This window comes from Perognathus longimembris, chromosome 18 (assembly GCF_023159225.1).
Source record: "Perognathus longimembris pacificus isolate PPM17 chromosome 18, ASM2315922v1, whole genome shotgun sequence".
NCBI classification, from domain to species: Eukaryota; Metazoa; Chordata; class Mammalia; order Rodentia; family Heteromyidae; genus Perognathus; species Perognathus longimembris.
Genome location: NC_063178.1, coordinates 23048689 through 23061160, shown reverse-complemented (window position 1 = coordinate 23061160; position 12472 = coordinate 23048689). Strand labels below are relative to the sequence as shown.

At 43.9% G+C, this 12472-nt stretch overlaps 1 long non-coding RNA gene across 1 annotated transcript; it reads right to left on the bottom strand.

Annotated features, from left to right (window-relative positions):
* Positions 1-291: 291 nt before the first annotated feature.
* On the bottom strand, positions 292-9357 carry LOC125367261. The gene is made up of 3 exons (XR_007214029.1): positions 9106-9357; positions 3125-3249; positions 292-320 (listed from the first exon to the last, which is right to left on the bottom strand). It is a non-coding gene; the product is annotated as an uncharacterized LOC125367261 (long non-coding RNA).
* Between the last annotated feature and the right edge of the window lie 3115 nt (positions 9358-12472).

The window sequence follows — 12472 nt, the reverse complement described above, 5'->3', positions numbered from 1 at the left end:
TATAATCCCATCCCCCCTCCTAACCTCCGCTGCTTTTGCATTTTGTGTATGGTTTTTTTTTTTTTTTTTGGCCAGTCCTGGGCCTTGGACTCAGGGCCTGAGCACTGTCCTTGGCTTCTACCCGCTCAAGGCTAGCACTCTGCCACCTGAGCCACAGTGCCCCTTCTGGCCATTTTCCATATATGTGGTGCTGGGGAATCGAACCGAGAGCTTCATGTGTAGGAGGCAAGCGCTCTTTCCATTAGGCCATATTCCCAGCCCTTGCTTTTGCATTTTGGAACGTCTGGTTCTCGGTGGTCTTCTTGGAGGTCATCTGGTGACTTGGGCATAACAGGAGGTAGGAGGATGGAAATTTAAAATCAGTTCAGGAAAAAGCAAGAGACCCAACCTGAAAAATGATCAAAGCCAAAAGGGCCCAAGTTGTGACTCAAGTGTTCCTGTGTCTGCCCAGTAAGTACAAGGCCCCTAAGTTCAGTTTTTAGTACTGAAAAAAACAAAAAAGCAGTGAATCTCTCAGAAACTGTCTGTCTTTCACAGTCATCCTTCAGGCAACAGAAAGGCCAGTCTTCCTTAGGATGTGACCCACTACCGGACGTTAGTTTTTGTTGGCCATGGGGCTTAAACTCAGGGCCTAGGTGCTCTCCCTGAGCTTTTCTGTGCAAGACTAACACTACTACCACTTTGACCTACAGCCCCACTTCCGGTTTTCTGGTGGCTAATGGAGATAAGAGTATCACAGACTTTTCTGCCAGACTGGCTTAGAACCATGATCCTCAGATCTCAGCCTCCTGCATCTCTAGTATTACAGGTGTGAGTTACCAATGCCTGACAGAAAGCACCTTTGTATAAGAGATACTGCTGACCTATATCACCTACTCCAAGTGCCAGAATTTTGATGGCGATTAATAGCTGACACTTTTTTTTTTTTGCTGGTCCTGGACCTTGAACTCTGGGCCTGGACACTGTCCCTAAGCTCCTTTTGTTCAAGGTTAGCACTCTACCACCTGAGCACTTGAGCTACAGCAGTACTTACCCCAGCTCCCTCCCCTCCTTTTATTTATTTATTATTTTTTGGTGTGTCTACTCTGGGGCTTGAACTCAGGACTTGGACACTGTCCCTGAGCTCTTTTGCTCAAGGCTTGTACTCTACCATTTTGAGCCACAACTCCACTTCTGGTTTTTGAGTGGCTGATTAGAGATAAGAATCTCACAGGGACTTTTCTGTCTGGACTGGCTTTGAACCACAATCCTCAGATCCTAGCCTCTGAGTAGCTAGGATTATAGGCAAGAGCCACTGGCACTGATGTAGGTGACAGCTTTTTAGTTTCAAAAAGTAGCTTAAGGAGCTGGGGATATAGCCTAGTGGCAAGAGTGCCTGCCTCGGATACACGAGGCCCTAGGTTCGATTCCCCAGCACCACATATAAAGAAAACGGCCAGAAGCGGCGCTGTGGCTCAAGTGGCAGAGTGCTAGCCTTGAGCGGGAAGAAGCCAGGGACAGTGCTCAGGCCCTGAGTCCAAGGCCCAGGACTGGCCAAAAAAAAAAAAAAAAGTAGCTTAAAACATTGCCCAAAGTATCCTTTTAGTGCAATACAATCCAAAGACAATAGGATTTGTTAAGAATACAGTAAATCACCTGCCATAGATTTTGTCATAAACATCAAATCAATCTTCCTGGTCCAACTAAGGAATTACAATATAGCCCTTATCTAAATACAGCTAGGGAAATTGCTTATGGTTTGATCTTAATAAACTCCCCTTCCTTTGTCATCCTAGGACTGAATTATTTGATGACTCTTGTTTTCTAATAATGCTTCATATTCCATTAGAAGCAAATAGTCTTTCTTGTATAAAAGCTTCATACTTGAAGCTCAAGTCTTTACTGTGTTTCTACTGCTGTAGCTGTTTTCATTCCTCTTTGACTTCATAAATGTGTGAGTTTTCTGAACACTGCTCTCCCCTGAGGCGTGGGAATGGCCTGGGGAAGGGAATAGTGTGACATAATAACAAAAAGAACAACTTTTCTACAAAATGCTTCATAAAAAGTCCCTTTTGTTGTTGTTTTTTTCTCCCCCTCCCCCCCCTTTTTTGCTGGTCCTGGGGCTTGAACTCAGCGCCTAGATACTATCCCTGAGCCATTTCCTGCTAGTGCTCTACCACTTAAGCCAGAGCTCCTCTTCTGGCCTTTTCTGAGTAGTTTATTGGAGGTAGGAGTCATGTGGACTTTCCTGTCTGAGGCTGGCTTTGAATCGAGATCCTCAGATCTCAGCCGCCTGAGTAGCTGGGATTACAGGTGTGAGGCTCTGGTGCCTGGCTCCTTTTGTTAGGGTTTTAGGATAATGCTTCTTGGATCATACTACAAGGAAATCACCACCTAGAGGTTTGCTGGTTTAACCACTAGGTTCACAATTGATTAGTTCCCACGTGTAGAATTCTGATAAGCAATATGGGCATGAGAGACTTGAGTACAAGTAAAGTCAGCCAAGACTTAGGGCTCATGAAGGAAGACGGCTGCTTCTAAGGAAGGCATGGGTAGCGTTATGAAATAAGAATAGAAGGAAAAATATTGAGTGAACTGTAATGTAATATGCAAGGTCTCCCTAGATAGCTGGCCTGGAACTTACTATGGAGCTCAAGCTGACGTCATATTCATGATCCTCCTGCACCAACATCTCTAGTGCTAAGATTACACACGTCATACCAGCCTCATCCTAAATAGCTTTCTTTATTTTTTTTTATTTTTTTATTTTTTTGGCCAGTCCTGGGCCTTGGACTCAGGGCCTGAGCACTGTCCCTGGCTTCTTTTTGCTCAAGGCTAGCACTCTACCACTTGAGCCACAGCGCCACTTCTGGACATTTTCTGTATATGTGGTGCTGGGGAATTGAACCCAGGGCCTCATGTATACGAGGCAAGCACTCTTGCCACTAGGCCATATCCCCAGCCCCAATAGCTTTCTTTAATTAAGACAACATATAATAAAATATATCCGCTGGCTAATCTTAATGTTCAGCTCAATAATTTTACATAGATATGTGTGTACCATGACATGTATGAATAAATATGTTTACTTTTTTATATGTTTACTTTTTATAGATACATGTGTAGATGTACAGTTTATGCATACCTCATTTGTATATGAAATCACAGCCCAGATGAAGACATGGATTTCTTGTTTCTCATAAGCTCTCCTGTTCCCCTTTTCAATCCAATGCTACTGAGAAGGTCATTAAAAGGTAGGTTTTGAGCGAGCTGCAGAGAATAGATTCCATAAGAAAATGGTTTAAATAAATAAGTTTATTTACTTTTCTGGTATGTAAGAAAAAATACAGGGGCAGCTCATCAGGGGCTGATGTGCACGCTGTGTAGGATCTGGTGTTATTCTTTCTGCTCAGCTACCCTTAGCCATGAACTCTGCTTGGATGTCATAATATTCTATGGGACTCCACCTAGCTGTAGTGACCATTGTCCGAGTAGGGAGAAGAGCAAAGTTGAAGCTAAAGGCAGGGCCTGCTGAGTCAGGCCTCTTAAGTGCTTCCTTGAAAGTCCAACCAAATAATTTTGCTTATACTACACATATCTCATTGGTTAAAACTGTCATACAACACAGTTTTGGGTGGAGGAGCCTAAGTAAAATGGAATTTTATGGACAAGAAAGACAGGAAAGAGGAAGGTTGGTTAGTCAAGAGGCAGTCTTGATTATGTTAATGGTCATAAACTGCTCCATGAATGACTTCTCTTGGAAGTTTCACTTTGTTTACAATGAATAAAACTTGTAATAAGTAAATGGGACCAAAAAAAACCCTATTCCATTATAGGTAATGTGTTCTGAAATAAAAACCCTCCTTGATAAAGACACTAAAACACTTGGAAAAGAAAAGAGTGAAGTACTTCTTTATTCGAAGTTTGGAGAAAAAAGGATGATTTCACTATTCTTAAGGTAAAAGATATGGGAAAAAATAAATAAAATGACTAAAATTTCTCCAAGGCCACACAAAATTTGATGTGTTATACATTTGTTCATTAGGGTCTACAAATGGAAATCTCAACATTTCCAAATTGTACATCATATCATTAGAAATATATGCCTTGCTAGCCCAGGCAAGAATGTCTGTGAGACTTTTATCTCCAACTAACCATCAGAAAACTTGAAGAGGAACTGTGGCTCAAAGCGGTAGAACATTAGCCTTGAACAAAAGAGCCCAGGTCCTGAGTTTAATCCCCAAAACCAACCAAAAACAAAAACAAAAAAAAACCCTAACATATGTACATATATATTTAAATTTAAGCTAAGAATGTGTTTTTTTTTGTAAACTATTTGAATAAGATAAAAAGCCACTGATTTACTCTCTTTTTCACAGTTATGAAAATAAAAAAATCTTTGAACACTGGAAACATTTTTTTCAAGTTTGTAATACCTTATTTAGTGGCAAAAGCTGACCTGACCTGCTAAGAGGCTACTTATAATTTTTTAAAATCTCATTTAGCATGTATGTTTTACTATAAAAATATTAATACATTTGATTACGGAGATGGACCATAACTTTATTTTTTGGTGCCAGACCTGGGGTTTGAACTCAGGGCCTTAGCGTTGTCCCTGAGCTTTCTCACTCAAGGCTACCATTTGAACCACACAGCTCCCCTTCTGGATTCTCATGGGCTTTCCTGCCTAGGCTGGCTTCAAACAGTGATCCTCAGATCTCAGCCTCGTGAGTCATGAAACACTGAAGCTGGGCAGAATACTTATTTTTATTATTTTTTTTTTTTTGGCCAGTCCTGGGCCTTGGACTCAGGGCCTGAGCACTGTCCCTGGCTTCTTCCCGCTCAAGGCTAGCACTCTGCCACTTGAGCCACAGCGCCGCTTCTGGCCGTTTTCTGTATATGTGGTGCTGGGGAATTGAACCTAGGGCCTCGTGTATCCGAGGCAGGCACTCTTGCCACTAGGCTATATCCCCAGCCCCAGAATACTTATTTTTAATCAAACTAGCTACATTAAATTTTACTTCGAAATGCTTTGCATCATTTGTAAAAGTAAAAAATTTTGTAAAAGTAAAAAATATTGTGCTGTGTGCAACTAATCTGAAGTGTATGATTTTTTTTGTTATTTATTATAAAGTGATGTACAGAAGGGTTACAGTTTCATACATAAGGCAGTGGGTAGATTTCTTGTACAATTTGTTACCTCCTCGCTCTTTCTCCCCCTTCCCCCTCCCCCTTTCCCTCTCCCCCCATGAGTTGTTCAGTTGGTTTACACCAAATGGTTTTGTAAGGATTGCTTTTGGAGTTGTCTTTTTATCCTGTGTCTCTTGATTTTGATATTCCCTTTCCCTTCCCTAGTTCTAATACCAGTATATACAGTATCCAGGGTACTCAGATGAGATACAGTGATAGTGTGGGTACAACCACAGGAAGGGATACAAGAGGATCATCAACAATAGAAGCTAAGGTTTCACATAGCATGTTGAATGTGATTACAACAGATATATGAAGTGTATGATTTTTAAATATCAAGACTGGGTACTATGGCCCACATTTGTAATCTCAGCTACTTGGAGGTCAGAGGATTCCAGTTCCAAGACAGCCCAGGACAAAAGTTAGGCCCCATTCCAGTCAATTAATTGAGTATGGTTGTGCTCACTGGTCAGTCACCCTTGCTGTATGGGAGGCATAAATAGGAGGATTACAGTCGAGTTAGGCCCCAGGTAAAAATATAGAACACCATTGGAAAATAATAAAAGCAAAAAAAAAAAAGAGCTATGGAAGTGGTTCATATAGTGGAGTGTTTTTGTGAGTTTAAACACTAGGACCATGTGGAAGGTCTATTTTTTAATTGGAAATACTGTCAGCAATTAATGTCCACAAGTTGTACAAAAACACACATATATTTCTATGTGTGTGTGTGTGTGCACGCACGCAAAAATAAATCCTCATTGGCAACCTAGACTCATGGTTAATATGAGCCTTTACACATCAAAAAAGAAATATGATACCTTTTATTGTTGGAACCAACAATAGGAAGTTGATCATTTAAAAGCATAGTTTCTGAGAAAACCTCAACTATACTGGATCAGCAGTCCAATTTTTATGTTGTAATACATGAAATTCTCCTTCCCCACTAAAGAGAGAGAGAGAGAAGAAAAGTGAACAGTGGAGGTCAGTTGCGTATGTTGATGCATGTCTGAAAGCTCAGCACTTGGGAAACTGAGGCAGATGGTACAGGAGAGTTATGAGTTTGAGGCCAGTCTGGTGATATAGTGAGATTCTATTTCAAAGAAAACAAAACCTGAAGTCAGTCCCATGAAAGAGAAGGAGAAGTGAGATTTAAAAAAATGGCTTCAATTCCCCTTTTTCAAATATTTTATTAGGAATACATTTAGTTTATGATGTAGTTGTCTTTGTATTTATTTATCGTTTTGTATAGTATCAAGTGAATGAAATGTGGATTTTGGAAACATCTAAACTGATGTAGCACTCAAAATTAGCACTGATTAAAAAAAAAATCTCTATTTCACCTCAGTTTTTCTTGGCTTTATCACCATAAAACCCTCCAGAAGGGCTGGGAATATGGCCTAGTGGTAGAGTGCTAGGTTTGATTCCTCAGCACAACATCTATAGAAAACGACCAGAAGTGGTGCTGTGGCTCAAGTGGTAGAGTGTTAGCCTTGAGCAAAAAGAAGCCAGGGACATTGTTCAGGCCCAGAGTTCAAGCCCCAGAATTGGCAAATAAACCAAACAAAAGCCTCCAGGATCCAGCCAGGTGCCAGTGGCTCATGCTCGTCATCCTAGGTACTTAGGAGGCTGAGATCTGAGAATGGTAGTTCAAAGCCAGCCTGGGCAGAAAAGTCTATGAGACTCTCCAGTACACTTCCAAGAAGCTAGAAGTAGATCTGTGGCTCAGGTAGTAGAGTGCTAGGCAAAAGAAAATCAGGGAGGACACCCAAGCCCCTGGGGACTGGCAAAACAGACAAACAAAGCCTCTTTCCTCTGCCCCCCCCCACCCAGTCTCAAATTCTCACAGCTTGGCTTCCACCTGGGGCTCCTCACTGCGGCTGACAACCTTGTTCTTCATGACATTTCTGACCTCACCTAACACCATTTTCCCTTTCTCTTCATGTGCTGTGGCCACACTGACTCTTCATGCTGACCTCCTGGAAAAGGCTTGTCTCTCCGTCCTGTCTCCAGAGCCTCCGAATATGTTGTGACTTTTTCTCAGTCTGTGGTTTCTCAGGTTATTTTTCAAATTTTACCTCCTTTGTGTCCTTCAGGTTTTGCATAAATGCCATCTGCTGAGAGGCAACTTCCTCTCCTACTTATTTATGTGGTTATGTGTTTCTCTCCCCCAAATCCTCAGCGGTTGCACTGTGCATTGGCATCACGCAAAATGTTCAATGATGTGCTTGTTTGCCTTGCATTTTTATTTGTCTTGCCTCTAGGTTATCAGCTCTAGGAAGGAGATGAAACGATTAGCCTGTTCCTGTACATATTATTCTTTAAAAATTATTATTTCATTGTTATTATAAAGGTGATCTACAGAGGGGATTATAATTACATGAGTCAGGTAATGAGTACATTTCCTTTCATACAGTGTCCCAAGAATTATTTTGTCTATGCTTTTCTGGGATAACTATTTTGTAAGTGGGAAGGGAGTGGGCAGTACTTGGTATGCATCATATATTTATCATACATTTATTAATGACAATCCTTCTACTATGAGCAACAATATTAAAAAATAATGATTGCACTATTTGGTTAAGCGGAACTAGCAACTTTCTCTACAAAAAGGTACAAATCTGTTAAAAATTTCAATCAGCATACACATAAATAATACAATCTACTAGTTAGGTTAAATGCTGCAAACCAATGTGAGTCTCTTGGAATGAGAAAACCACATTTAAGCTTTAAGAATGATTTTTTTCTATACATTAGCACTTTCTCAAATTATGTAGACAGGGAGAATGAGGAAACTGTAAAATGTGCGGGGATTGGCGCCCCCAAATTACACATATATAAATCCTTTCTATCAGATGCCGGGGGAGGTGCGCATTATCATGTCTAGGCTGGAGGTGGATAATTTTCCTAAAACATTTCTCCCTATTTTCATCAAAACAACAGCAACAAAATAAAACTCGTTAGCATACTATGAATATGATCTCAAAATACACACAAAAGAGCATCCCACGGGAAGATGCATTGCAAGTAGATCTCTATATATCACCTGTAATTAATCCTAACTACTCAGGAGGCTGAGATCTGAGGACCATAGTTCAAAGCCAGCCGGGGCATGTAAGTCCATAAGACTCTCCAAAGAACTACCAAAAAGGCAGGAAGTGGAGCCGTGGCTCAAGTGGTAGAGTGGTAACCTTGAGCAAAGAAGCTCAGGGTCAGCACTCAGGCTCTAAGTTCAAGACCCAACCAAAGCAAAAGGTAAATGAAAGTATTTACACACATATGCTAAGGTGGCTGCGCATATTTTCCTTGTCATGGCCGTCCATCTGTCTGAATCTAAATCTGTTTAGATGATATACTTCAGTTAACAAGGGATGAAGCCCAGAAGAGCTGGGGACGGAAGGGAGCAGGTCACATTCTATTGGCCCGGGCCTGCACTGTCGAGTCATACTATAATTACTAATACGTCCCTTCTCATTCTCAAAGTGTCCCATTGCAGACAGGAAATTATATAGTCACCCTAGCTATAAAGTTTAATGAATGCTACCTATTAAATGCCAGAATACCAGATGAACTTGTGTGTAAGAGGTCCAGACGAATGGAGGCTGACTTTCCACTCTTTTTTTCTTTTTAAGTCATATTCAATCCTCAGCTCCTTAGACATTTAGCTGGTAGAGTCTTTTAACTGCCTTTCATTCCTGAGGACCAGGAAATTCTCTCTGTCTGTGCCCCTCCCTCTCTCCCTCTTTCCTTCTTCCTCCCTTTCCTCCCCCTCTCCCTCCCGTCTCCCTCTTTTTAATTCCTCTCCACTTTTTTCTCTTACATTAAAATAAATCCTAGTTGGAAACTTCAACAAGAACAAGAAGGAAATTCAGCGAATAGGGCATTTCATAGTGACTGTGCTCCCTGGACCCATAGGTGTTGCTGGAGTCCGTGGCATACCTGCTGCCTCTTGGGACTTCGCATTGGCAGTCAAGCACAAGGTTGCATTCATCTTGCTTTTGCTTTCGGCTTTTTTGGTCTTCTGGGCTTCAGTACTGGGGTTTGAATCCAGGCCTTCCCACTCGGGCCTCGTCCACAGCTTTAAACATTTTTTTTTTTAAAGTTTTACACGTTGTCTTTATTTAAAAACCTGGTTGCAAATACCCAATGCCTGACTTAGCTGAGAGAGGGGGGGTAGGGAGCGAGGGAGAGGGAGGGAAGAAGAGAGAGGGAGGGAAGAAGAGAGAGGGAGGGAGGGAAGGAGGGGGAGAGGAAGGGAGGGAGGGGGAAGGAGAGAGAGAGAGAGAGGGAGGGAGGGAAGGAGGGGGAGAGAGGGAAGGAGGGAGAGAGAAAAGGAGGGAGGGAGAGAGAGGAGGGAGGGAAGGAGGGAGAGAGAAAAGGAGGGAGGGAGAGAGAGGAGGGAGGGAAGGAGGGAGAGAGAGAGGGAGGGAGGGAGAGAGAGAGGGAGGGAGAGAGAGAGGGAGGGAGGGAAGGAGGGAGAGAGAAGGAGGGGGGAGGGAGGGAGAAGGAGGGGAGAGGGAGGGAGTGGGCTTTCCCAGCCCACTTACTCTGAAGGCCCGCCAGGGGCGCTGAGGGCTCGGGGTTCCCCCTCCCCGGGGCCGCGAGGAGCGGGAGGCGGCGCCACGGCCATCTTGCTCGCGGGGCGGGGCGGGGCGGAGCCCTGCGGGGTAGGGAGGGGTGCGGTGGGGGGGTTGTTTGTGGCTCTTGCCCCCCTACCCCCCGGCCGTCGTTCAATGCCCTCTAGTCGTCGGGTGCTGGGGGTTTGGTTTTTTTGTTTTTTTTCCTAGAGAACGAGAGCCCGGGAGCGGGGGAGGGGGGGGGAAGCCCGCGGCGCGCACGCGCGGTGCCTGCAGGCGGCCCCGACGGGCGTCCGGTCCGCGGGGGTCACGCCCGGCCACGTCGGCGCGCGGATCCTCCACGGGCGCCCTCAGCGCGGGACGAGGCCGATCTGCTGTGGGGGGGAGGGGGAGGGGGTCTTCCTCCCCGAGCCACGGGCGACGCGGGGCCACGCCGGGGCTCGCGGCGTCCTCCTCCCGCGCGCAGGGAGGCCGCGGGCCGCCGGGGCGGCGGGTTGTGCTTTCCAAAGCCCCGTGTAAAATGGCACACACACGCCACACACACACACACGCACGCGCACGCACGCACGCACTCGCGCGCGCGCACTGCCGGTCTCCGCGAGCCGGGCCGCGGGGGGGGCGGGGTCGCGCGCAGGGGGGCGGGGGCGGGCCGGGAGGGGGCGGGGCGCCCGGGCCTCGCAGCCAATCGGCGCGCGCCTGCTCGCCTCGCAAAGTTGTTAACCCCGGAGTCGGCTGGCTGCCGCTGCCTGCTCGCTCGCCGCCGAGGCTGCCGGGGCTCCTTCCTCCCATGTTGTTTTTTTTTTTTTTTTTTTTCTTCTTCTTCTTCTTCTTCTTCTTCTTCTTCTTCTTCTTCTCCCCCCCCCCACACCCCCCCTCCCCAAACGCCCACGGATCTCGGGGAAGAGGGAGGGAAGCTCCCCATCCAGCCACCGATCATGGAAGAAAGTGCTACTTTTGATCTACCCCCTGTTTTCGAGAGGTGTGGAGAACCATATGCCGCTGCCCGGGAGCCGAGTGTGGGCTCCCGACACACAACTACCCCGCTCATCTGGTCACCCACGGGCTCGCCTCGCGACCTGCCGGCCTCGCCGGGCCTGCACCCACCGTAAGTTTGTCGGTTTATTTATTTTTTCTTCTTCTTCTTCAACAATCGCGTCGTGAAATCTTGGAATGGGGCAGCCCGTGCAAAGGGTTTTCCCCATTGTATTTCTTTCTTTTCGGTTCTTTTATTTATTTATTTAATTTGGGGGGGGGGGAGAAACACACACACACACACACACACACAACGAAACCAATCCACAATCAAGCTTGGTATTTTTCCCTTTTCGCTTGGATCTCTGGCTGGTCTCCACCTAAGCTTATCTGGTTTAATTTTTTTAATTAATTAAAAAAAATTTTTTTTTTACCAAAATGAAAAGAAAGCAGGCTTTTCTTCCCCCCTCCTCTCTATTGTTAAAGCTAAGTGTGTTGTTAACAAATTATACTTTGATTGCTGTGAAGTGTAGGGGAACTCGGATATTTCAAGATGGACTTGTTTTGTGCAATCGGTGTTGCTAATACCAAATATGTGCGCATCCTCTTTATAAAAATCGTGTTACCTAATTTGTCGAGTACTAAATTATCAGCAGGCAAAGTATGGATGTAGTAGTTTTTTTTTTTTAAATAGGCCTATTATGGTTCTCTGGTGAATCCTAACTACAGAAAAGCTGCCCTTGGTATAATGAAGGTGGAGATTGACATAACCAGGTTTATATTAAGTTATGGCTGTTCCTAAATAGTGGTTCTTTTATTTGCTGACCAGACCCCTAAACTTGTAGTTTACGATATTATTTCTTTGGAATCTCTTCGTTCGTTAACCTTTGCAGATCCAGCTTATTTTTTTTCCTCCAAACAAGGTACATTTGGGGAGACATTTTGTAATTTGGGGCATTTTTTTCTGATTTTTTTTTCTTTTTTTGCACACGGTGGGAGATCTTTTTTTGTTTTGCATTGATCTGTGTTGGTGGCGCTGTAGTGCTCCTCAACAATTTATGTCAGTTTCACTAAAAGAAAAAAAGAAGAAGAAAAAAGAGGTGGGGCAAGATTTTATCTATTATATGATCTTCCTGGTTTTTCTTAAAGAAAGTTCGATTTGGTCAGGGGATACAATTCAGGGGCATTGTTGAGATGTTTTCTGTGAACTGTGAACTGTGGTGGAGTAGACATGTCGTCATATCCAGTGCACAGAACATCAGGGACAAGCATGCAGTGGTGTTTGATCTTATTTATTGTCTCTAGGTCAGATTCGTCAATAATAAGCTGGTGGCTTCTTGTCTTTCTCCTCAGTTGTATTTTGTATTTTCTTTGTCTTATAGAATCATCTCTGGTGGTGGCTTTTTAATGTAACAAAATATTCGACTTTTAGTTCTCTCAACATTGTAAAAGTTGAATTTCATTTTGAACCTAGGGATTTTGCAAAATAAGTATTCCGAGTCTCTCGTGAAAGATTTGCTAGTACGTTGTCATGTAATAACACCCACATTATTTATTTCTTTTATCTTGAAATGCGGTTTCAACTGAATTCATGTATGCCTGGTTTAAAAAAAGAGCAGATATTCTGAAGTAAGGTAATTAAAAAATATGTGAGCAACTACTTTTAACTTCACAAACATGGATGTTCACATGTCTAAGTGAAGGGTTATATTTTTCTATCTTTGCTCTTATTAAGAGTTATTTGATTAGAGACTATG